The 27563-nt window shown below is 41.7% G+C and overlaps 1 protein-coding gene across 1 annotated transcript in view; it reads left to right on the forward strand.

Annotated features, from left to right (window-relative positions):
* The window catches only part of FDX1 (ferredoxin 1), a 68610-nt gene that overhangs the window by 15767 nt on the left and 25280 nt on the right, over positions 1–27563 (forward strand). The gene's annotated exons all lie outside the window — the stretch shown is intronic.

Raw genomic sequence — 27563 nt, forward strand, 5'->3', positions numbered from 1 at the left:
AAGAAAAAGAAATGCTTTGCAGACGTAGTGGCGCACCTGGCACTAAAAAAAAAAGCATCGATTGACGCCCACAATACAGCTGACACCCACAGAAGTGCTGGGCTGGAGGTGGCTGGTACAGCGACCGTTTTACAGGGGAAGGTAGGAGAGGGTTTAGGGGATGGGGAGGAAAGGGGAAGGGAGGTTGGGTAAGGAAGTTCCCTCCCAGTCCGCTCCTTAATTGGAGGGAACTCGGGAAGTCAGGGATGAGTCACTGCGAAAATTGCGAAAGTAGGGGGGAAGAGCCAAGATGGCGATGCTGTAGCAGTTCGGCTCAGGACGCTGTCCATTTGTTTCTTCATTTTTCAGCGTTTCTCAAGAGATTATGGCCCCGAAACAACAAAAAAGCAGGGTCAAGGTATATCCTGCGGTGCCTCACCTACCTCCGGAACGATAACTGAGCTGACTGCCGGCTATTTGAAAGCGGAGGAGCCATGCCCCGCAGAGAGGATCGCAGGAGGAGCAGCGTTTTTTTCAGGGGAGACCAGCCTGAGCCCTCCAGACTCACGAATACTTCCAGCGCCAATGCCCCAGGACTTCTCGAGCCCTGTGAGTGTGGAAGCGGATCCGATGTGGTCTAGCCGAGTAAGCGCGGGACTCACCGCGGGAATCGGGAGTAGTGAACCAGGCCTGGAGGGGGAAGGAATGGCAGGATCGCAGACAGCAAGCGGAACTACGGGAGGAACTGTTTCTGTTAATATTTCTTCAAATGTTATAACTGGAGAGAATCCGTTTGAGCTGGGAACTGTGAATGCTATTTTTCCCAAACCAGCTGTAGTGACGCTGGACTCTCTATGGGAGCTGGTAGCTAAACTGGGTAGGGCACTACAACGTTTATTCACAACAGCAAGTTAATACTGCCTCTAAAATAGAAGATATTACCCGGGACTTTAACTCCAAACATTTGGAACAACAGCAAAGAATCCAAACACTTGAGGACCAAGGAAAGAATCTTCAAGATACTCAGTCTGTCCTAGTTCAGGAGCCATTAACCGTAAATAGGAAAATGGAACAAATGGAAAACAAGATGAGACACCTGCACCTTAGGTTTCTTAATCTTCCTAAGGTTCTGGGAGAACAGCCAAGGATCACATTAGAAAGTACATGTTGGAAGTATTACAGATTGCTCCAGCGAATATCCCGGCTCTTAACAAAGTGTATTTTTTACCCTACACAGGGTCAAGAGAGGAAGCTGTACCTCAGTCGATCGATTATGGAAAATGTAACAGCTTTCCTAGAGACTTCAACATCTGAGATAAGAGAAGTCTACTCTCTTAGTGTCTCTTATATATGAATTGGATCTTAGTTTAATAATGAGAAACTATTTTCAGAATATGAGAGTTGAGTTTATGGGTAAAGTGGTGCAGGTATTCCCAGATTTGGCCAAAGAGGAGGGGGTTTCTAGCGTTACGGCAGGAAGCCCGCTCTATAGGCGCTATTTTTACGCTCCGATATCCTTGTCACTGTGTAGTAAAATTGGATAATGTTACTTACGTATTCTTCAAACACGAGCAGTTAAAGATGCTGTTAGAAAATAGAAATTAATGCCCATTCCCTCAGTCCAAGAAAGTCCTACAAGTGAGCAATAAGTAATAGAGGAATAGCTGTAATACCTTAAACTTATTCTTCTTTAAATGTTTCTTTGTTTTGTAAGCTCCTTTATAAGTGAACCCTCCCCCTTATCTATATTTGGTGGTCTAATATTAGATAATTGTTTCCTGTGTTACAGTAGATACTGTGGAGATGCATTTAAAAAGTCTGATTTCTTTGGTTTCTGTACAAAGTGAGTATCCTTTGTAATTTTGATTAAAATGAATATAGAGAAAATAAAAAAGAAAATTGCGAGTCCCCCCCGCCCCCCCGGCACGCTCGTGATATAAAATCAGCGCGTCCGTGTGTGCGCGCCAGGAAGCGTGCGCACATGGACACATGCGCAAGTATTAAAATCTACTCCTAAATGTACAATTGAATCTTTAAGGGTAGAAATCCCTTGTGTGTTGGGGAAGACTATAGTGATAGTGTATACTATCATCCACATGGCCAAAATGAAGAGATGGACAGTGAACTGGTAAGAAAAACTAGGGAAGCTAACCAAATTGGTAGTGCAGTAATGGGAGATCTCAGTTACCCCAGTATTTACTGGGTAAATGTAACATAAGGAAATATTAGAGAGATACAGTTCCTGGATAGAATAAATGACAGTTCAGGAACCGACACGAGAGGGAGCAATTTTAATTATAATTCTCAGTGGAGCACAGGATTTGGTGAGAGAGGTAACGGTGGTGGGACCACTTGGCAAATTGATCACAATATGATCAAATTTGAATTAATGACTGGAAAGGGGACAGTAAGCAAATCCATGGCTCCAGCACTAAAGTTTTAAAAGGGAAACTTTTGATTAAAATTAGAAAAAGCTTAAAAAAAAGCTAAACAAAACCTGAAAGGTGCTGCTGCAAAGATTAAAAGTATACAACAGGCGTGGACATTGTTTAAAAGTACAATCTTAGAAGCACAGTCCAGATGTATTCCATGCATTAAGAAAGGTGGGAGGAAGGCAAAACTATTACCGGCATGGTTAAAAGGTGAGGCAAAAGAGGCTATTTTAGCCAAAAAAAAAAAAAAAATACCCTCTCAAAAATTGGAAGGAGAATCTATCTGAAGAAAATAGAAAAAAGCATAAGCATCATCAAGTTAGCCTGCCTTATCAATGTTTTACAGTTAGAGAATTTGAAAGGAAGGTGGCCACAGAAGCAAAAACTCATGATAAAACTTTTTAAAAATATATCCAAAGCAAGAAACCTGTGAGGGAGTCTGTTGGACCATAAGAACATAAGATGACATTAGATGACAGAGGGGTTAAAGGGGCTCTCTTAGGGAAGATAAGGCCAGAGGGGTTAAAGGGGCTCTCTTAGGGAAGATAAGGCCATTGCAGAAAGATTAAATGAATTCTTTGCTTCCGTGTTTACTAATGAGGATGTTGGGGAGATACCGGTTCCAGAGATGGTTTTCAAGGATGATGATTCAGATGAACTGAACCAAATCACTGTGAGCCTGGAAGATGTAGTAGGCCAGATTGACAAGCAAAAGAGTAGCCAATCACCTGGACTGGATGGTATGCACCCCAGGATTCTGAAGGAACTAAAAAATGAAATTTCAGATCTATTAGTTAAAATCTGTAACCTATCATTAAAATCATCCACTGTACCTGAAGACTGGAGGGTGACCAATGTAACCCCAATATTTAAAAAGGGCTCCAGGGGAGATCCAGGAAACTATAGACCAGTGAACCTGACTTTAGTGCCGGGAAAAATAGTGGAAACTGTTCTAAAGAACAAAATCACAGAACATATAGATAGGCATAGTTTAATGGGATTCAGCCAGCATGGATTTACCCAAAGGAAGTCTTGCTTCCCAAATCTGCTTCATTTTTTTGAAGGGGTTAATAAACACGTGGATAAAGGTGAGCCAATAGATGTAGTGTATTTGGATTTTCAGAAGGCGTTTGACAAAGTCCCTCGAGAGGCTTCTAAGGAAACTAAAAAGTCAAGGGATAGGAGGTGGTGTCCTTTCGTGGATTACAAACTGGTTAAAAGACAGGAAACAGAGAGTAGGATTAAATGGTCAATTTTCTCAGTGGAAAAGGTTAAACAGCGGAGTGCCTCAGGGATCTGTACTTGGACCGGTGCTCTTCAATATATTTATAAATGATCTGGAAAAAAAATGAGTGAGGTAATCAAATCTGCAAATGATACAACATTATTCAAAGTAGTTAAATCACAAGTTGATTGTAATAAATTGCAGGAGGATCTTGTGAGACTGGAAGATTGGGCATCCAAATGGCAGATGAAATTTAATGTGGACAAGTGCAAGGTGATGCATATAGGGAAAAATAATCGATGCTGAAGTTACATGTTAGGTTCCATATTAGAAGCTACCACCCAGGAAAAAGATCTAGGCATCAGCTCAGTGTGCTGCAGCAAACAATTTATGAGTTATTAGGAAAGGAATGGTGAATAAAACGGAAAATGTCATAATGCCTCCGTATCGCTCCAAGGGGAGACCGCATCTTGAATACTGTATACAATTCTGGTTGCCGCATCTCAAAAAAGGATATAGTTGCAATAGTGAAGGATGACTAAAATGATAAAGGGGATAGAACAGCTACCTTATGAGGAAAGGCTAAAGCAGTTAGGGCTGTTCAGCTTGGAGAAGAGACGGCTGAGGTGGGCTATGATAGAGGTCTTTAAAATCATGAGAGGTCTAGAAGGGTAATCGGTTATTTACTCTTCTTGGATAATAGAAGGTCTAGGGGGCACTCCATGAAGTTAGCAAGTAGCACATTTTAAAAGTAATCTGAGAAAATTCTCTCACTCAACGCACAATTAAGCTCTGGAATTTGTTGCCAGAGGATGTGGTTAGTGCAGTTAGTGTAGCTGGGTTTAATCAGGTTGTCTTAGAGAATAGCCACTGCTATTACTGGCATCAGTAGCATGAGATCTACTTATTGGCCGATACAGTAAAGTCCGCGGGAGAGCGGACAGGCCACTCTCTTGTGCACGCGATTCAGTATTCAAATGAGGACCGGTGGTAAAAAGAGGCGCTAGGGACACTAGCGCGTCCCTAGCGCCTCTTTTTGGACAGGAGCGGCAGCTGTCAGTGGGTTTGACAGCCGACTCTTAATTGTGCCGGCGTCGGTTCTCAAACCCGCTGACAGCCACGGGTTCGGAAACCGGACACCGGCAAAATTGAGCGTCCGGTTTTCAAGCCGCGGGCCGACTTCAAATTTATTTATTTATTTATTTATTGTTGTAACTTTTTGTAACTTTCGGGACCTCTGACTTAATATCGCCATGATATTAAGTCTGAGGGTGCACAGAAAAGCAGTCTTTACTGCTTTTCTGTGCATTTTCCCGGTGCCCGGAGAAATTAGCGCCTACTTTTGGGTAGGCGCTAATTTCTGAAAGTAAAATTTGGTTCAGTGTGAACTACTATTGAGCAAACTCCAAAGTGTGCATGTAACAAACAAAGGGCTAGATTCATCAAACTATTGCATGCAATAGGAAGAGGGGCGTGTTTTATGGTAATAACGCACATTGCGATAAATAGGCTATCTTAGTGCTTCGCATAGGTATTACCGCAAAGTGTGTTAACTTTTTGCACTTTGCGGTAATAACACAATTATTGCATTTCCTACCTTTAACCACTGGGGAGGGGAGAGAGCGACTGAGAGAGAGATTATCTATAAGGCCCTTGTAGTAGTTAGCTATATATGCTACTATAGGAGGCCCATCTGGTAACGTGAGGTGAGGTTTAGGGAGTAGTGTAGGGGGTAGGGGCCACTTTCACATAGATGTACGAAAAGTCAAATGTAAGTGTAAAATAACCCTTAAATCTGTAACCTCTGAAATAATCAGTACTGACACCCTGCCCCCACCCCCAATAGTAGTATGGTCTTTTGTATATTGAGTACCAAGTTTTTATTGTTCACCCACTCACTTAAGTATAAAAACATTTTTGAAAGACACATCCACAGGAAAGAATCAGCAGCACAGGAAATAAGAAGCTACATATCATCCATGTACATGAAATAATACTCCCATTGCCTTTAAGACAGCACCTAATCGGTGCAAATAGATATTAAATAAGATGGAGGATAGGGCTAATCCTTTGGCATTAGTGTGTAATCATCTTTTGTCTTTTTTGAGAGAAAAAATACTGTTATATAGTTAGGAAACGGTTTTTTGCTTCATGCTTACAAGGTCAGCATGAACACAGGCAGTTACCCCCCCTTCTCCCCTTCACATATTCACCCATGGCCCCCTTCACACCGTTTCTTCCTTCTTCTAACAAGAAGTCTGCAAAGTTTCAAGGCCGTGACCAGTGCTGAGCACCGAAACACCTGGTAACTGTGCAGGGCAGAATGTGTTAAGTTTAAAACTAATGACGACAATATGGCGATTATAAGCAGTGGACAAAAGACAAGAAATCCACCATTTTAGACACATGCAGAAGATATTCTTATTGGTAATTTGACAATATATCAAGAAAGACTGTACAAAGAAGTCCAGACAGTACAAGTCCTGTCCCAAAAGGAATAAAACCCCAGCCAATCATACCCCAGGCAGATTCCCTGTCGAGAACCGATGTTGGGGGGTCTCCAAACGAGAACTCGCTTGACTGATTCACCCATCTGGAGGCAAGGAGATACCCTTTCAGGAAAAGGTGACAGCTTTTGTTAGGGTATAATTATATACAAAAGCCTATTAGTTGGGGTAATTACTTTTGCTTATTGTGCTGATATATTGTATATATTTTGTTTTATGTCTTAGATGTTCTCATAAGCACCTGTTTTGTACATATATTATCAGAAAATATAGCTTGTCATTGTTGCACACAAGACAGGGAGTGTTATTATTTTTCATAGTCTGAGTGTGTGATTACAGACCACAGGGCAAATACAAATACTAGCAGAACCCTTACTCTGTCAGAGCAAATATCCCAACCCAAAAGAACCTACAGCATGTGGTACACTTGATATCATATCTCTAAGTAGAAGATGCATCACCAATTTGAATTTGTTGCTTTCCATGTTTTAAAAATGATTGAAACCACATAAGACATTCCCTCAGCTTGATGAAGGTGTGCTAATTGCTCGTGGTCAATGGTATCAAAAGCTGCTGAATCATCCAATTGTACTAAGACACCGGATTTGCCACCATCCAAAATATAATAGAGTAAATCTAAAAGAAAAAGCAGTAAGGTCCAAGTACTATGGGGTTTTTCGAAAGCCTTGATGCTGTTGATCCAGTATGGCATGCTCCTCTCTATAATTTATTTATTTATTTTAACATTTTTATATACCGATAGCCGTTTGCACATCGTACCGGTTTACCAAAACAGGCGGAAGGCCATAGGAAAAAGGCACAACCTTTACATTGAACACATAAGAGTAACATTTGAACGCTTTTACAGGAACGTTTGAGAATTATTAGATATAGAATGATATGATAGTATAACAAATGAAAGAATGTAAATTAGAATTGAGATACAAATGATAATACAAGTGATAGAATGTAACTTAGAATTATAATACAAAGGTAAAAGGTATGTATTTATATAATATGATAAATACTGGCAAAAGGGGGGCAAGGGGAAAGGGTGGGATGAAATATAATCATCCAATTGTATTAAAACACATTTTTCCAAAACGTTTTCCAAAGTGGGTAGGTTTGAAATAGGACGAATATTCGTTAACTGTGTGGAAGGAATAGAGAAATCTTTGGCACAAGTCTAACTGTGGCCATTTTTAGCTGCGCAGAACATGGAATATATATAACAAGGAATTATTCATCGTCAATAAATCTCTATATTTAGTGAAACTTTGCATTCAAAGTTTTGTCTTTTTTTTTTTTTTCCGAGGGATTTGTCCAACCCCTTTTTAAAACTCTGCTAGATTCTGGCTTGATCACCTCCTCTGACGAGAAATTCCACAGCTTGATTGCGTTGAGTGAAAAAAAGACTTTGAATTTTTTTAATCTGCTACTTGTTAGTTTCATAGAGTATACTATCTGATAGGGAATGGATATTTAGGGCTGGATTTTAAGACCTCTACGCACGTCAATTGGGTAACGCGTGCCGGGCCTATTTTATAAAGGCTCGGCGACGCGCGTAAAGCCCCGGGGCTTTGCAAAAGGGGCGGGGGTGGGGCAAGAGGCCTCCAGCACAGCGGCCATTTGCCGCTGTGTCGGAGGATCGCCTGCCGGCAGTCTGCCAGCACATGCAACTTGCGCCTGCCCAGAGGCAGGAGCGAAAGGTAAGATAAAGGCCGGGGTGGGAGGTTAGAATAGGGCTGGGAGGAAGGGAACGGGGGAAGGCCACGGGCGTTGGCGCGTGCAAGATGCACTAGTGTTCACCCCCTTGCGTGCGCCAACCCCTGATTTTATAACTTGTGCGCCCGCGTGTATGTTTTAAAATGTGCCCCCATCTCTCTTTACACATTCCATCCTACTCTTGATTTCATAGAACTCTATCATATCCCCTTTGTCTCTTCTCCAAACTGAAGAGCCCTAAACTGTTTAACCTGCCTTCATAAAAAAAGTAATTCCATCTTCTTTATCTTTGGTTGCTTTTTTTTTTTTTATCTTCTAATTTTATATCCTGACAACTGGCTATAATTATTTAGTAAGTTGAGAAGAGCGCATGCAGATTTATGGATAAAAATAATGTATAATAAAATGTCATCTGCTTAAAGTGATATAGAACGAGTGGAATTTGCATAAATAAAGCTTGCTAGGAATGAAAGTGGCCTAATTCAAGGCTCCCTAAGTAAGTTAGAGAGAATGAGATATTATAAGTTAGATTTAACCAGTTATAACACTTTTGTCCATGAAACCCTATTAATTGCTTTGTTGGCACTGAGGGATGTAACAATGCCAGGGAGGCAATGCCTGCTTGCTAAATGTATGAAGTTGAAGAGTCTAATGTTTTATTTACTGACCACCTTTCTTTAGCAAAACCAGTTTAGTTTGGATGCACTAAAAAAGGTATGAGTTCCAATTTTAACTGAAAATGTATGCCAAGACTAAATCTTACTATCTTCATTAGTAAGATAAATAGGTTTATAAGATCATCAGTTGATGGCAACTTTAGCTTTTTAATGTATTAAAGTCACCATGGGGTCTACAAAAAGTACCCAAAGAAGAACCAGGCAGTGAAAGATAGTAGAAAAGCTGCATAGGGAGGGCAATCTTCAAAAGCCATTTAGCTGCATAAATGGGCTGTTTGATAGTTGACCACCCTCCCTGCATTGAGCAGAGGTATTCCTGGAGGGGGGGGGGGGGGGGATGCGGGGATTGCAACAGTGCACATACATTTGTTTTTTCAAATGTACCTGTATTGTTTTATTCAGAAGAATTACTTGCAGAAAAAGCAGGTGCAAATGTCTATAGGTACTTACTTTCATTTTGAAAATTGCTTAAGGAAAAAATGTGCATACTTTGACTGTGAAAATTTGGTGCAAAATCTGCACATAAAAAGTATCCATGGACCTTTGTAGCTATTTGGGCAGTATAAAGATTGACCTCACAGAAAATAGGAACAAATTCTGAGATACATTTCTTATAAACATCCAGATTGTATCCTATCTGGGCCTTGGCTCTTCCCAAGTAGAAGTGATTTGAATAGCTTTTTGAGCTTCAGGGATTGCAGTGGGAGCATCTAAGCTAACGTACAGGCCTGGCGCGACCGGGTGTGTATACTGTGCATTTGCACAAGGCAGCACAATCGGGGTAGGCGGCGAGCCAGTAGCAGCAGGAGAGGCCGCGGGGCTGCCAGTGGCCGAAGGGGAGAGGCTGCAGGCCGCTGATGCTGAACCTGCCGGCGGCCATCAGAGAGGCCTGTCTTCTGTTTGTATGTCCGCATGTGTGTGCACCCGCGCAAAGCTTCTGTTCTCCGCCCCCCCCCAAATCAGGAGAGCCAGTGGGCCATGGTGGAGCTCATCCTGCCACGGCCCGAAGACATCAGGAGGCCACATGTTTGTGTGTAGGCTTGTATTTGTGTGAGTGACTGAGAGCCTGTGTGTGTATGTTTGTGTGCCTGTGAGTGTGTCTCATAGGCTTTCACAGGCGTGCTCTCTCTCTCTCTCTCTCTCACACACAGACACAATGTATCTGACGGAGAGGGATCCTGTATATGTTAAAGAGAGGGAGTTTGTGAGAATGAATGTGTTTGAGTGTGAGTGTGTGTGAATGTGTGAGACATAAAATTTGGGTGTCCCTACCTCCACCAGGAGATCATAGGTATGGAGAGCAGGAGATTTTTTTTTTTGAATCCTTATTAGTTTTAATTATTGGGTGTAATTTGATAATTTTGATCTTTCAAAATATTTAATTTTTTTTTGGGGGGGGAGTAGAACATATTTTAATTATTGGATTTTTTTTTTATTCATCAGATGTTTTGAAATATTTTATTGGGGTTTGGGAAATTTTGGATATTCTATTTAACTGGTTTGAAATATTCTTTTTATGAATATGATTTTACTATTATGATTGTTTCTTGATTTTATTATTTAATGTTTTATGAAGAATGCTAACATTTGCTTTTCTATTCTTGCTCTGCATAAGAGTCTGCCTTTGTTGTGGGTTCCAATTCACTTCTTTTCAGCATGTTTTCAGTTTATACTTTCTGATCTCTTTATTCTGTATTTGGTCAGGGTCTCTCTGTGTTCTGCATAAGTGACCAATGAGAGGTATTTTGCTGGCATGTCATTTCTGTGTAGGGATCTATAGCAGCCTGTTTTCTAATAAAGTTTTATTGGTGTTCTAGGGCCTGGTGAAATATATGCAGTGTTGCCTTTTCCTAGATAAGGTTGTTAGGGTTGTTTTGGTATGGGAGGCTTACTATATTGTAATGGTAATTCTGTTTTGTTCACGGCTTTCTGAGGGCCAAGCTCAAACCCAATACACATTACAAAAAGTCTAATTCCATAGGAATTCCAAGTGTATTTTTGCAGAGTTTTCTGGTTGGCACCATAGCAGTGCATGTAAATATTATAAGCATGTTGTAAGTGTTATTTTTACTTCAGAAGATTGTACTTTTGAATTTTTTCATGTAAAATGTATTATAAATGCATAATTTGTGTGTATCTATAAAGGATGGGGGGGGGGGGAGGGTGGCATGTGTGCAAGGCTGTAAGGTTTGCCTAGAGTACCTAATACCCTTCTCTCTATCCATGGGTTCTGGGGTGGGGACGCATGTCAGTTTTAAAAAATATATAGATTGCAGGATGGAGCTGGGCTTTATTTGATGGGCCCGAGACAGACCCTGAATGAATCGGCGGGGGGCAGCACACTAATTAATTATTTTGCACAGGGCAGCAAAAAAGCTAGCACCGGCCCATCATTTAATATAGTTGAAGCTGTAGTTAAAATGAAGCTACTCCAGATAAGAATGTAGATTTTGTTCCAAGTCTTCCCCAGGGGCAGAGTAAAGAGAAGACATTTCAAGTTATCTCTTTTATTCTGAGTCCCACATATTAATTATCTAGCTTAATTGATAAAATCACTTGCTAACAAAAAGCCTGTATTACTGCGTTAGTAATATTTTGGTTTGGTGAATCTAATTGACCATTCATCGAGGCCATCTGGAGAATCTGAGAGGTTTTTTTTCATTGAGCAATCTTTTTTTTTTGGTTTATTTCAAGTTCTGTGGTTTATTTGTGTAATCTAATTTTAATCTTCATTTGGCTGATGTAGGCTATAATTTGGCTTCTTTCACTACTTCAGTAATCTTCTACCTAAGAGTAGGATTATAATGCTGGGAAGGGTGACAGAGACTGTAATAGTCTTCTCCAACAGTGTAGCTAAATCTGCATTTCTTAATATTGATAGGTTGTCTCCATCATCCTTTAGAGCTTTCAATGTTATATAATTCCAAGGTTCAAGAAAAAGGATGATGATCTGAGATATAAGTAGTATATCATTAGAGCAAGTCAGAGACAAGCTGAGAGATATACAGAGTAAATTTTCCCAATAGAGAAAGATGAATAGTGGAGTGCCACAGGGATTTGTTCTGGGACCACTGCTTTTTAATATATTTATTAATGACCTGGAAATGGGAACAATGTCTGAGGTGATCAAATTTGCCGATGACACAAAATAATTCCAAGTTGTTAAATCACAAGAGGATTGTGAGAAACTGAAAGAGGACATTGCAAAACTGGGAGACTGGGCATGCAAATAATTTAACGTGGACAAGTGCAAAGTGATGCACTTAGGGGTCGGCGCGCGCAAGGGAGTGCACATTTGTGCAACTTGCGCATGCCGAGCCCTGCGCATGCTGCCCGTTCCCTCCGCCTCCCCCCACCTACCTCTGTCGCACAAGTTACACCTGCTCGAGGCAGGCGTAACTTTGCGCGGGCCGGCTGCCGCGCGCCATGTTCTGGTCCGGGGGCTGGTCTGGAGGCCGCGGCCACGCCCCGGGCCAAAACCAGGCCTATGGCATCGCCCCCCAATGACGCGCCCACCCCAAGAAAGCCCTGGGACTTAGGCGTGTCTCGGGGCTTTGCGCGCGCCGGAAGCCTATGCAATATAGGCTCGGCGCGCGCAGGGGCCTTTTAAAAGGGTTACGCGCGTACCTTATGCGCCTAACCCTTTTAAAATCCGGCCCTTAGGGAAGAGTGACCCAAACTATGGCTACACGATGCAAGGTTCCACATTAGGAGTCACACTCAGGAATAGATCTAGGCGTCATTGAAAATACATTGAAATCTTCTGCTCAGTGTGCAGCAGCAGCCAAGGAAGCAGACAGGATGCTAGGGATTATTAGGAAAGGAATGGAGAATAAAATAGAGACTATCATAATGCTTCTGTATCGCTTCATGGTGCAACTTCATCTTCAGTATTGTGTGCAGTTCTGTTCACCACGTCTCAAAAAAGATAGAATTAGAAAAGGTACAGAGAAGGGTGACCAAAATGATAAAGGGGATGGAACAATTCCCTATGAAAGGCTAAAGTGGTTAGGACTCTTCAGCTTGTAGAAGAGACATCTGAAGAAAGATATTGTAGATGTTTGTTTATAAAATGAGTTGAATGGAACAAGTAATGTTAAATCAGTTTACTTTTTCAAAAAGTACAAAGGCCAAGAGACACACAATGAAGTTACTAGGTAATACATTTAAAACTAATAAGAGAAAATTATTTTTTACTCAATGCATAATTAAGATCTGGCATTCATTCCTGGAGGAAAAGTCTTTTAACAGTTATTAAGGTAGAGTTGCAGAAATCCACTGCTTATTCTTGGGATATCTATCCCTTGGGATCCTACCAGATACTTGTGTCCTAGATTGGCCACTGTTGGAAAAATGATACTGGGCTTGATGGATCTTTGGTCTGACCCAGTATGGCGAGTCTTATGTTATGTACATTAAACAATCTTGTTACATTTGCCAGCTTGCGAGCCGGCTCACTCACCCCTCGAAGCAGGTCCTGAAGCCTCCCTGCTCTGAGCAGCCCGAAAACGCCACTAGCCCATTCAGCCAGAGATGCTGCTGCCATTGACCACCAGGACCTCCTCTAGGCGCGTGTGCCAACACTTAAGGGCTCCACTGTAGGAATGGCATTGGCTGGTGCCTCCAGATGCGGTCACATGGCCGGGTATTTAAATCCTGGTCATTCAATGCGCCAGTGCCTCAGCAACGGGTGAACTCTCGAGAGTGTGAGTTGCTGCTTCCTTTGTCTTCAGCCTTGTCCAGGCTTCCCTTGTATTACCTCCTTTTCTCCTCTCTTCTCTTAGCGTGCCTACTCTCTGACTGATTCCCAGAACTGACTATAGCCTGTCACCTGACCATCCTTGCTTGCCGCCTACCTCTACCACAGCCTGACTTCAGTTTTCTAATTGGCTAGCAGATTGCATTTCTTTCTGTTATATCCAGGCAGGCCTAAATCTGGTGTGACATATTAATGTGCAGTGTGTCCGAGCTATGGCAGGGTCGGTAGCCCACCTAAGATTGGCTTCTGTGGAGGAGATCTGCAAGGCTGTGATGTCGAGTTCTTTCCATGCATTTATACTGCATTATTGTTTTATTTGTTTATTTTTTTGTTTGGGGCAATTTGTAGCTAGGGGATTCCCCATGTGTGAGAACTGCCATCTTGCTTGTCCTCAGAGAAAGCAGAGCTGATTACCTGTAATAGGTGTTCTCAGAGGACAGCAGGATGTCATTCCACACAATACCCCTCCGCTTCCCTTGGAATTGGTTCTCCAAATGTTTAGCTTGATTAAAGTCTGAGGGGCCCTTCAAGGCATGCGCTCATGCTGGGCTCCATCTGTGCTCCTTAGAGAATACCTGTTACAGGTAGGCATTCTGACTTTGGTACATATCATCTTTGTTCGTCTCTAAATTAATGGGGTCTATTACCTCTCAGTAACTGGAAAATTCCTGATAGTAATTTGTATCTGGGCCTGGCTGGGTAGTCATTCTTGCCAGTTGAGGACATTTGATGTTCTAGGGCGTGTTACAACCCAGCCCATGCAAACATTGCAACTGTTTGAGTTCTGAGTGTTTAGTGCTGGTTTGGTATGGCAGGTTTGTTATATATGTGAGTGACTTTTTTTTTTTTTTTTTTGCAGGTTTTTTTTTTTGTTATTTCAGGGAATGTGAGTTGCTGTTGTTGAGATGACACCAGAATTTGAATATTCTTTTTTTGTATGGGGATGTATCCGAATTCTGCTCCGCATCCAATATTAGGGAGGTTTCTGTGGACACGGGGAGTCAGTTTGCGGAACTGGAGGTGTAGGATTTCTGTAGGGATTCTGTCGCATTCATTATAGTTTGGAATTAATGATGGATCCCAGACGTCACTCCCATATAAGAAGACTGGTTGAGTGATGCCATCAAATAATTTTAATAGTAGTTTTACTGGGGGTTATATTTGTCCAGAGCCCTTTTTTTCTGGCCTAGAGAGCTCTTGGAGTTCTTTCTTATAGTGTTGTCATAGTCAATTTAAAACTCCTAGATGTAATTAATTTTAACTTTTTGTTTGTTGACGAAGAATTTGAACTTGTTTTGGAGATTTTCTTTTGGTCTTTTCTGAAAAATAATGATTTATTTTCCAGGTTGACTTGTTTGGCCCACGATTTGCAGTAGATTTCTGTCAAGTGTAGACTTTTCTTGCAGACAGTCAGTGGTGGGGGATAAAATGACCAGATCATCTGCATATACATAGCAGGTGTAAGTAACCCTTTGTTGGGGAAGGTTTAAGTCCCAAGGGCACACAAACCTATTTTTCTTCAGGGTTGCTGTGGCTAGTGTTTCTCCCATAACATTACTCTCTGTCCCAAGGGTGGATCCTTTTTCATGGGGGAATGTGAGCTAAAGCTTATGGCCCGGGTGGTGATGTGTTCTTCTCTTGCTGTGTGTAGTTAGAGGTGGATCCCAAGGGCTGAGATCCTGGGACAAACAGGCAGGACAATGTGCTGGGCGTTAAAGTAAAGTCCAGTTGATCAAGAAGGGAGGGATCCAGATGTGATGTTTACAGATGCCTCTTTTCTGGGTAGGTGTCCGTTCTCTTCCTCTCCTGGACTTTTACCCTGAGTGTATAAACTGTCCCAGCAGTATAGTGAAATTCTTTGGCGGGTAGGATCCCCTTTTATCATGGAAAAATCCTACCTCTGTTCAGATGATCATTCCCAATCACCCAGCCCGTGGCCTGGTCCTACAGGGATGAGAGGTCTTCAAAATCTTGGACCTTCTCTGGGGTCTTGGTGGTCTGTGAATTCTCATGCAGGAAAAGTCTTGACAATCAGGAACCAGGCTATCCCAGCCCTGGATCCCTTCTGGGGAAGAGTGAATACAAAACCTCCCTACGAAACAATACCAGAATACTTGCTTGTGCAAAAGGTCTCTCAGTTACTGCTGCTGTACTGTCACTGGTGCTTGCCCCATCTAGCGAGTAGATTAAGGCGCACAGGTCTTCAGCCCTTGGCTTTTGTGTTCAGGGAAGCCTTCTCAAAAGGGGTGCAAGGTTTAAACAGCAGTCTCCTCTTTAAAAGAAAATAACATTTTAGCCATCAAAAATCTCAGCATGTTGGGCACTGTCACTGATTGCTTGCCTCACCTTACGGGAGTCCCCAAAAATCTATCTCATTGCAAAAAATGAGGGTGATCTCTGGCAGGGAGCGCACAGCGAGAAATCTCTTCCAAACTAAATTTCCTGATGAGGCAGGGCGGCCTCACCAGAGGTATGAAAAACAGCATCCTTACTCCTCTGAGGTTAACTGAAACTGACCACACTGAATATTAACCTAGCTTCACTAAATAGGCTGAGACAACCAATCCCAGCCCTCCAGGTTGGGAGGGGCTGCAAACAATGGAAAAGCTCCCAGAGACGTTGATTTTTTTTCTAAGCAAGCACCTAGGGCCATCTAGTGACCCAGGGGTGTGCCATTCAGGCATTTGATTTCCGGGTTTAGTTTTAGTCCTGGGGAACTAAGACACTCTCTGTATATATTGAAGAAGGTGGCGCTCAGACTACATCCTGTCTCAGGCCTCCTTCCTGACTGGAGCTGGCTTTCTGCACGTTGCTTATTTTTACCCTACAGCTGATGGATGAATACATGAAGTATAATCATATCATCCGTTCCCCACTCCCCATTTCAGTTTGCAGTAGTTTTAAAGTTGTTTGTTAGCTATTTATATCTCACAGCTTTCTCCACTGAGGACGGTGAGGAGGATGGGCAGTCTGAAGCCAATGTCTTGTGCCTTAGCAGCTGCCGTTCCCCCCCCCCATAGGTTGGGTCCTTAGGTGCAGGACCCGTTGGACCAGCACAGGTGTCAGGCTAAGGGATCCTTATATTTATTTTATTTATTTATTTATTTATTTAAATTCTTTTAATGTACCGGTTTACAGTAAACTAGGGGTAACCAATTAACAGAGCAAATAAAACAAAAGTTACATTATAACAGGGAATGTAGAACTAGGCTGTTAGAGAAAAAATAAGTTAAACAAATTCTGACAAATTCTAAAAGTTAAGTTAAACAAATTCTAACGGGAGAGGAGGGTAAAAAGGAGAGGGTGCTTACAGGATAAGAATTATGTACAAATTTACCTAGTGTATATGAAATTAAGCAAATTTACATATTTATCTAGTGTATATGAAAGTAAGCAAATTATAAGATAGTGCAATTAGTCGGACAACAGTTCCTTTGGGTTGCGGAAATGGACGCATCCGTGAGGCAGGAGACTGTGCGGGTGACCCTGAGTCTTTTTTAAGGGTAAGCTTGGGCGAATAGCCAAGTTTTTAATTTTTTTCTGAACGTGATACGGCGTTATATCCAGCCCTCAGTTATATCTGAACGTTATATCCAGCCCTCAGTTTGGGCCACCTGATGCTGGTCCAATAGGGAGTCTCCGGAGGTGAGTTTCCCTATCGCTGTTTAGTTTTCTTAATTCATACAGAATTCTTTCCAAGCCCTAGGGCTCCACTGCAGGATGCTCTGGCCTTGAAAACACAGGGCCACAGGTTGGATCCCTACTGCCCCGACAATAAAGTGGTCTGTTCATCATCCCCAAGAAATAAAAAGAAGAAAATCGTTTCCAAGAAAGAAAGGGAAAAGGCCAGCTCCCCACCCTAGGGAGCTTACAGGGACGACCCCATTGTCACACCTATTTTGTACAGGGATGGCAGGTGTCTCATGAACACGTGACTTTTTAAATTTTTATTATGCTTGGCATTTAGCCGTTGCAGTTTGAGAAGTTTTATTTTCTGAGCACAGCGCAGTTGTGATGTAAAGCAGTAAAATTACTCTTTAGTTTAGTGCTGAGCGTAAGCAAACAATGTGGCTCGAAAGACTGAAGTTAGGGCATTTCACCCAGTCACAATGACTGTTATGACTCAGTGGGTCAAGGGGAAACTTGATTGATCACACAGTTTTATTTAATTTTTATTATTGTTTCAAGCTTGTACTTTTTTTTTTTTTTTTTACTTTCACCTCATTCTGTTTATTTCTATTTGAATTGCATTTTCCAGGGGCAGTATTTACTTTTCCTCCTTCAATGCACAGAGAAGATCAGAGTCCCCCTTCTGTTGTGTCCTGCTCTCATAGGGATGGAAAAATAGTTAGAAAACTTGGAAGCCAGCCGAAAGCTTTAGGAACCAGGGCAAATGTATTTGTTTCCTTTGCTTTCTTGCTGTCTCTTGTTTCCTGGACCTGTTTGTTTTCTCTCTTTTTCTGTTTTATGGGTTTTTCACCCTTTTGCTCTTTTAGGTTTTTGTCTTTTTGAAGGGGGTAGGGGTTGGGGAGTGTGGGGTTGGTTTTTTTTTTTTTCCCCTCCTTTCAGCCTCTTTTCCCCTTCCTTCTCTTCCTCTTCAGCCTCTCCTTTTCTGTGTTGGCAGGGAGCAGCCCCTTTTTGAGCCTGGGCCTCTAGCGAAGCCATTTGGACCAGTGGAAGGTACCAAACTTTAGGTAGCTGGCACATGGGACTTTCCACTCCTGGACTGTCGCAATCCTTTCTTTTGTAAAGAGAGTTGTAATAGGAAACGGGAAGTGCTTGCTGCCGCAGAAGCAGGCTCGCGGATTGGTTCCATCAGGAGTTGCGCAAGCCTGCTAGGAGCTAGTGCAGTGGTGATTAGTGTGAAAGGTCTTACTTTTGTTTGGAAAATGTGGCAAACAGGAGCATTGTGAATGCTGGTGAAATTTTAAACATTGCTTTAGCCTCCCTACATTAAGAAAAATTTGTTTTCTGTTCTAATGCTGCTGGGATTTTTGCTGTTGACAGGTTCATAGAGATACAGTGTTAGGTTGCAGTTATATGCTTGAAATATGTAAGCTTTTATTAATTGTGTTTTATTATGGCCTGCTAATTGGTGTTTGGTTTTTTTTATGTACACTGCTTTGAGTTTATGGGATAGGCAATCAAATAAGAATAAAAGTACAAAAAAAAAAAAAAAAGACAAGAATTGTAAGAGTGAAAAGAAAGCAAGGGAGCACTAGATAGTAGAATAAAAAGCCTTTACCTTGCTAAAGCTGTTGATTATCAATTTCTTAGTTCTTTGTCCAAACAGATTTAAGGATAGCTCATTTCATTACTACAGAGCTTGTACTTCATTGTGAATATGACCTCCAATGAAAAATGTTGGACCCACTCCCCCTGTTAAGGGTAATTGACATATTCAGGATTTCTTCCACTAAATCCCATCTAGTTTCAGTAGAATTTGGTAGCCAGTAGAGGTCAGCAGCTGCACAGCTAAAAGATCTCAATTCTCTAAAGTTCATATGTACTTGATCAGATGGAAGCCTTTTTTTTTTGTTTGTTTGTTTAAATTCCTGCACATTCTGAAGTGGATATTCAAACATCAATGGCCTGCTATTGAGCAGGTCCATCTTATCCAGCTGACATAAGCAGATAAGTTTGAACACTGCTGCTTATCCAACTATGCTAGCCGGATAAGTAGCTCCTTCCCGGAACGCCCACATCCCAGCCACCACTTATCCGGCTAAGTGGCAGCCCGCTGAAAGAAACTGGATATTCAGCTGTTGCTACTTAGCTGGATAAGTCCCTATTTGTACTTAACTTAGTGTGCATCAAATTCTATTTAAAATGTTAGCTATTCTTCTTTTAAAATATAATACTTTTCAAACTTTATGTGCATGCGAATAATTGTATTTGTTTCACCATTTTCTTTCTCCTTCTGTTACCTATAGTTTCTAAAGTTTTTGTTACTTTGTCTCCCTTCCTTTCCTCACCCTCACTTTACCCTCTAGAAACTTTGACTGGCACCCTGAGCATGCCCAGCAGGCCACTCTCCATGCATCCATGCGGGGTCCCTCTTCGCAGAAAAAAAGACTGAAGTACTTGCCTCGCGGTTTGTGGAGCTCTGATCTTTTCAAAGTTTCAATTCTTTTTTTTTTTTTATTTCTAGCCGTCTCAGATTTGCATTCAAAAGAGGTAAAACTTTGCGTGATTTCATTTGGTATCTTCTCTCCTGAATATTCCCATACCATTTGATCATTTCCTGGCTGGCCATTCTCCTTGTGGCAGCTGTTCTGCCTGCCCTTCATCTTTAAATCTTTCAGTCTTCACGCATCCTGTGAATTATAAAATTGTTTGCTCATGCGAGTTGCTATACATTGGGGAGAACCTCGCGTAAACTCAAAACCAGGGTTTTTGAGCATGCTTCATGCATTCTTGCTTCCAGTTAGTAAATATCATAACCATTTGCAAATTTCTATGTGAAAGAAGGAAACCAGGCATTCTCAGATAGTTTTTGTTACCTTTTGGCAGCGATATTAAGAAGTGTTCTAGCTTTGTTCCCAAGGTTAATTCTCCAATTTGCTTTCACCAAGAAATTGTTTTGCCTCCCTCTCTGAGAGCCCTAAAATGTTGAAGTCTTTGCAGTTCAAAAGGGGATGTTAAAAGGACAATTTTCGAAAGCAGGATGTGCGATAGGGATTGCAAAGCAGCTATAGCCTCTTTGCTATTTGATGATGGGGGGGTGGGAGGAAATCGGGCCACAAGTCCATGTACTTTTTTTTTTTTTTTTTTTTTAACTTTCCTGGTGCTGCTTGCCCATCTTTTAAAGATATCTGGATAAGTAGCAAATTATCCAACCACCCAAGGCTGGATAAGTTTAGACCTGCTCGGAAGCAGGTCTAGAGTTATCCTGCTGACATAGCTGGATATGTGCAAAATTCGGCTACATTAACCAGATAACTCAGCTTCTCCCCGGAACACCCCTGAAATGCCCTCTCTTTAACTGGTAAATTTATGGCCAGATAAGTAGTTATCTAGCTAAAATTATATGCCACATTTTCCATTTAGACTGATAACTTGCGAGTTGTCCATGTAAAGGACTTTTGACCTCATTATTTTCCTTACAAAATCTTGATGTCAAGAGATGCTAGAGAAATGAGTGGGAAAGGGGCCCAGTAGTGCTCGGATGTAACTTCCAGTTTGAAGCTGCTAGGCTTCCTTACGCTGTCAGAGTATTAATGCCCATAGTTTATAACTGATGTTGCAGAAAGAGAGTTGTTGGTAAGGAAAATTCCCGTTACAAAGTGAATGAAAAATGTCTTCATGAGAAATTATTATTAAAAAAAAAGCCCAGGATGGTTTGTTGCAAAATTCATGTAATAGAATTTGGTTGGAGGACCTGTATTGAGTAAAAAGAGACAAGCTAAACAAGAAAAGGAGAGATTCACATCCATAAAAGTTACAGGCAGTTAGAATTGTAGCTCATTGTTAGCTTTGGCTTTCCCTGCTGGACCATAACAGAAATATTTGGCTCTTGCTAGACCTTATCTGACCAGGCCATTCCACTCACTTATTAGTTAAAAGCCTACTATAAAATTATGGAATGCTATCAATTGCCACAGAATTGGCAACATGTCACAGTTAAAGGATTTGTGATAATAAATGTATTTTTCTAACTATTAGTTGAATCATTGTCCATATTATTGAATATAATTTAAAGAAAATGTTGTGCCATGTTTTATTAAAATAGTGTACTGCATGAGATAAAAACACTTTTGGATTAACAGTAATTGGTTTTCAAGTAGGACATATCATTTTCAGCACTGTTTCTTTACATTCAGCCATACAGAAGCATTCACGAAGCAAAATATGAATTTCTAACCCTGTTAGAATCCTGTGTTGAAAAGGGGTTTTCCATAGACACAGATTTGGGGGAAACCATTTGAAAATGGAGCCTGTAGTGTGTATATTGGAGTCCTGGAAAGTTCTCACAATGATTGCCTGTCTGTGGTAGACTGTTGCAAGGCTTACATGTGGCACTTTTCCAGTTTCAGTTTCAGAATCCATCACAGTAGGAATGAGCACAATTAAATATTCCGTATATTAACGGGGGATTTTTTTCGTGACTGCATTTAAATGCAAACGGTACTCAGACTCCTAAAACAAGCAGTGTTAGCCTTTCATGTTGATTTTTATCTTTGGAACTAATTCTCAGATACTACCGCAGCTTACGGTTCTGGCAATCTTTTTTTGAAAAATGTACCCAGGGGTATTTTGGTAAGAACTGAGCATAGCACTGTAACGGATCTTGAGACATAGTGCCAAAAAGTTTCCGCCTTGAAGTAAAAGCAGAATTAGAAGTAAACTATTCATGGCTCAGTGCAGAAGGCCCCTGGTTCATTTACCAGATCAGGCCTTCCCCCCTCATGTTGACAGAGCATTCCAAGCCCTGGAGGAGGGGGTGGAGGTGTTGTGATCATGAAGGATGACAGCCCAGTGATGTAGGAGATCTGATGCATGGCTGCCGCCCTCAGGACAGTGGCTGCAATGACCAGACTTAAGAACAGTGAGAGGGTGGGTCTGTTAAAACAGGAGACAAATGAAGGCTCACGGTGCCAGAATCCAGGGCCGGCACATTCCGATAGGCGAACTAGGTGGTGGCCTGGGGCGCCAACCATTAGGGGGCAGCAGAGAGCAGCCATGTGGGGCTGTGAGTGGAGCTCAGGGCCGAGAGGAGAGATTCAGCAGCGCCCATCCTGCTCGCGGCCAAGAGAAGCAGAGTCTTGGCGGGTCACAGCGGCGTGTGTGTGTGTGTGTGTGTCTGTGTGAATGAGACAAGGAACCTAAGTGTGTGTGTAAGAGAGGGGGGCCTGTCTGAGTGAATGAGGTCGGGGCCGGAGTGGGGGAGGGCACAAGGCAGAAGGTTTGCCTACGGCGCCTAATACCCTCTCACCGGCTCTGCCAGAATCCCATCACTGATTCCAGTTGAGCTGGAAGATAGTGGAAGAACTGGTAATTGCCAGGCCAAAAATGCAAATGAACTAACTTGCTTATTGTCCTGCCTTTTGGGTGGTTGTAAAATATTTAAATCTAAAAGATAATCTGCAACATGTAACTCCAGTCTCCAAAAAGGAAGAACTTGTTGAATATTTGATGCATGACAATGAACTTTTTTTTTTTTTTTTTTTGTGAGCCGCCTTGAACGATCATGGAATGTGCAGACTATAAATTATTTAAAATAAATAAGATTAATAAAAAATATGCTGGGGACAATTTTCAAAGCCATTTATGTGAGTAAATGGCTCAAAGTACATACATATGTTTAGCCACGGTTAGAGGAGGCATTCCCAGAGCCATGTTTTAAGTTGGTGAAAGCTAATAGCGTGTGTGAATTGCATTTGCAACTCCTACCTGTATTTTTCATGGAAAAAGTACCCATACAAAAAGCTGGTGCCAATGTTCACAGGTATTTTGTACCCACAGCAAGCTTCAAAGTGAAGGAACATACATTTCTCTTTGGAAATTGATGCAAAGTTCTTGACTTAGTCCCAACATGGACAGCCTGAAAATTGTCCCTACTGCGTAATCAAGTATGTGACAATGTGCCCCAGTCTTTGTCATGCATGCATATTAATGGTGCCTACAACATTTTTTCTTTTTCTTATTTCTAAGTTCATTTACTGTTACAACATGCTATGAATTTCAATACTAAAATACAATAAATTTGAAATAATTGACACTATTTTTTAGCAAGAAGAAAGGATTGATAAAGTGGAGAATAATTTTTATGTTTGTTTGTTTTTATTTGAGCAGTTTATTTACTATCAATGTATTCTCAATAAAGCAGTGAGCAATATTGTCAAACAATTTAGTCTAAACAAATATAAAAACAGAAACCTTGCTTAAATCTTAGATCCCTAGGGAATATAAATGTTGAGCAGAGTTACAGTGGAGCAGGATCAACAGTCCTGTGCAGGGCCTGAAGAGCTCAGGGTTTGCTTGGTGCAATAGGAACAAATGGATAAAAAAGAAAAACATTTTTTTTAAGTATATAAAGAAAAATAAGACCAGCTGGGAATCTTGACCCAATCACTTTCCACCTAACTTCACTCCTATCAGTGTACAGCTGCATTTGTGTTGTACAGAAGTATAAAACTGTATTGCTTCTTAATTTTTTACTTTTCAAGTAGATTTTGTACACTTTTCTCAAAATGTGAATCTGTGCAAAATGGATATAGCACAAGTCGATCAAGCTGATATCTGAATGCCACTGACCAGAGACTGCATCAGCTCATAGGGCACATTGCAGGCAATGAGACCTTGCAGGCACCAAAGTCTGTGGTCCTGAAAGCTTGGCCAGAAAAGGAGGAGGAAGTAACAGCTCAGCTACCATAAGGGAATATTGGTCTTTCAAGGATGAAATCCGCATACAAAATGGCATTCTCTTCAAAAGACCAAGATTCATTATACTCAGATTGCTGTGCACAGAAATGCTAAATCATTTACATTACAGCTGCATCACTGGTGAAGTATGTAACAGGCAGGCATGCAATACCCTATATTGGCCTAACATGCAAGGTGAGATCAAAGACTTTGCCAGCATTACATAAGAACATAAGATATGCCTTACTGGGTCAGACCAAGAGTCCATCAAGCCCAGTATCCTGTTTACAACAGTGGCCAATCCAAATTGCAAGTACCCAAACATTAAATCACAAGCTACTATTGCTTATTAATTACCATAATAGCTTATGGGTTTTTCCTCTAGGAACTTATCCAAACCTTTTTTAAACCCATTTACACTAATTGCTGTAATCACATCCTCTGGCAATGAATTCCAGAGCTTAACTATGAGCTGAGTGAAATAATTTTTCTTCGATTTGTTTTAAATGAGCTACTTGCTAACACCATGGAGTGCCCCCTGGTCCTTCTATTATCTGAGAGAGTAAATAACAGATTTATATTAACTGGTTCAAGTCCTTTCATGATTTAGTAGACTTCTGTCATATCCCCCCCTCACCCATCTCTTCTCCAAATTGAACAGCTCTAACCTCTTTAGCCTTTCCTCATAGCTGTTCCATGCCCCTTATTTTGGTCGTCCTTCTCTGTACTTTCTCCAGTACAGCTATATCATTTTTGAGATGTGGTGACCAGAATTGCACACAGTATTCAAGGTACGGTCTCACCATGGAGCGATACAGAGGCATTATGACATTTTCCATTTTATTTACCATTCCCTTACTAATAATTCCTAACATTCTGTTTGCTTTTTTTGATCGCCACAGCACACTGAGCCGACTATTTCAAAGTATTATCCACTATGACACCTAGATCTCTTTCCTGAGTGGTAACTCCTAAGATAGAACCTAACATTGTGTAACTACAGCAAGGGTTATTTTTCCCTATATGCATCACTTTGCACTTTGCCAAGTTAAATTTCATCTGCCATTTGGAAACGCAATCTTCTAGTCTCGCAAGGTGCTCCTGCAATTCATCACAATCTGCTTGAGATTTCACTATTCTGCATAATTTTGGTCATCCACAAATTTGATCTCTTCATTTGTCGTACCCCTTTCCAGATCATTTATAAATATATTTAAAAGCACCGGTCCAAGTACTGATCCCTGTTCTACCTGCAGCGAATATGCACACAGACAGCAGAACGAAACTGTCGCATGCCTTGGCAGATTGTAAACATTAATTTTTTCAACTATGCTATGCTAGGAAAGAATTCTTGTTGATTAGATGATTACTATTCAGAATTCTGGTTAATTGAACTACTCTCTGATCTCTCTGCGGAAGCCAAGGGTTCAAGGATTGCAAGATATAGTTTACACATTATAATCGATAAGGTCAAGTGATTTTGGATAATAGCCTCAATTTGCATGCATACAATTTAAATGGTTTGCTACGGATTGTAAGTTTGAGCATGTCACTGTATCACGAGCTAATGACCAGAGGTATTTGGCACCTGGGGTGGATACTTCATTGGCACCCCGCCCCCCCCCCCCAAAAAATATATAGGGGTAGATTTTAAATACTTGCGCGATCGTGTACTTTTGTTCACGCACCAGGCGCGAACAAAAGTACGCTGGATTTTATAAGATACGCGCACGCAAGGCTGCCGATTTTGGGCAGCCTGCACGCGCCGAGCCGCGCAGCCTGCCTAGTTCCCTCCGAGGGCCCCCCTGAAATCGGAGCGGCCTTGGAGGGAACTTTCTTTCGCCCACCCCCCCGGCCCTATCTAAACCCCCCCTTACCTTTGTCCCTCTATTTATGCCTGCTAGAAGCAGATATAAATCTACGCGCGCCAGCGGACTGCTGGTGTGCCGTCATCCGACCCGGGGGCTGGTCTGGAGGCCTCTACCACGCCCCCGGGCCGGCGCCACGCCCCCGGCCCCGCCCCGACATGCCCCCTTAAAAAAACCCCGGGACTTACGCGCGCGCCGGCGGCCTATGCAAAATAGGCGCGCCGGCACGTGAGGGCCCTGCTCGCGTAAATCCGCCCGGATTTACGCGAGCAGGGCATTTAAAATCCACCCGATAATTTTGAAAATTTCCTAAACATCAATAAAATATTTCAAAACAGCAGACAGATCAAATAACACCCAACAATTAAAACTAATAAGGATTTTAAAAATTTCTTGCTTTCCATATCTGTCATCCTAAGATTGTTGTAGACTGGGGACACACACGCACACGCGCACGCGCTCCTTCTCTCTCATACACACACATGCTTGGTGAGAGACAGAGGGAGCAAGTGTGAGTGTGTGTGACACATGCACACATTCTCTCTCTCTCTCGGCCAAGCTCTCCCTTCTTCGGCCGCTAGTGATACCGCAGGGTTCTTTGCTGTGGCGCCTCTGCCACTGAAGGTCCTTGCTTTTGCTGGCGGAGTATTTCACGCGGCCTCAGGACCTTCCTGTCAGCAGCAATGGAAACCCCTCCCCCTGTTGCCACCAGGGCGGACTGCCACCTTCACCTCCCCCCCCCCTTAATACGTCTGTACTAATGACAATGCTTAATCAGCAGTGAAGATAGTGAAAACTGTGCAAGACTGTAAAAAAAGAGATGGCAAAATTCATGGAAAGATATTCTCCATTGGAGAAACATACCAATGCAAGGCATGAATAGCAGTCCAGCACAGCAGCTGATGTCAAGGAGACTGAGGGTATCCTTGCCTGTAGCCAGTAAACCATTTGAGCCCAGTGAGATACAAGATATATTGGAAAAGCTGTGACATAATAGACAGTGGTTTTTTTGGGTTTTTTTTAAGTCAAACTATGCCATATCTGCTAGGGATTTTCTCAAGTTAAATATTAGTCAATCTGCATGAAATCATTACTGGGAGATCGAATGAGCCATTGGAGGCTAGGGGTACTTACATGCAAAAATCGCACCCTGCTCTCCCCACGTTAAAATCTGTAGGCGATGCCCTTGTCATTGCAGTCATTGATTACTGTAATCTCATTTATTGGGGTCTTCCAGGCAACTTGATTTGGAAGCTACAAGTGGTTCAAAATATGGCTGCGAAATTAGTCTCGGGATATTCGAGGTGAGAAACAGCTGCATCACTGCAATGTAAATTCAAAATTTTGGTGCTAATTTTTAAGAATTTGTGGAGTTGGGTCCACCTCACACATCTAATAAGATCTCTTGGCAACATTCATTAAGAAATACATGATCACAATATGGTTCTTGACTTCATTTTCTTCTAATCAAAAGGTTTCGACATTTTAGACTAAATAATCAATCTTTTTCAATGACGGCACCCAAATTATGGATTGGCCTCTCTCTGTTTATCAGAGAGTAAACTAATTTGATGTGATTTCAGCAAAAGGTAAAAACATGGCTGATGGTAACTAAACTTTCGAATTAAATCAGGTAGCAACTTTATTTCAATCCCTTGGTATGATTTTGTCTGATAAGTGGCACAGCAATTATCTGGTTGAAGAAGTAATAAGGATGGTCAAATAGTGTGTCAGTCATCTGTTTTATTTTGATTTACTTGTTTTTGGTTTTGTTTTGTGTTGTTTTTTAATAAATAAATATCTCTTAGACATAGGAACTCTCTATTGCCATAATCGTGTGACTGAGCACCCAGCTACACAAGGCTGTTGTGGACAGCACACATAGCTTAACTGAACAACCAAGCAATCCCTCCTGCACAAATACATAACTAAGCATAGAGAGTAGAGGATTTGTGGGAAACAGTATTGATGAGAACCTGAACAAACAGGCATACCTGTTAGAAGTTTGGGACCAAGCATGACAGCC

This window comes from Rhinatrema bivittatum, chromosome 5 (assembly GCF_901001135.1).
Source record: "Rhinatrema bivittatum chromosome 5, aRhiBiv1.1, whole genome shotgun sequence".
NCBI classification, from domain to species: Eukaryota; Metazoa; Chordata; class Amphibia; order Gymnophiona; family Rhinatrematidae; genus Rhinatrema; species Rhinatrema bivittatum.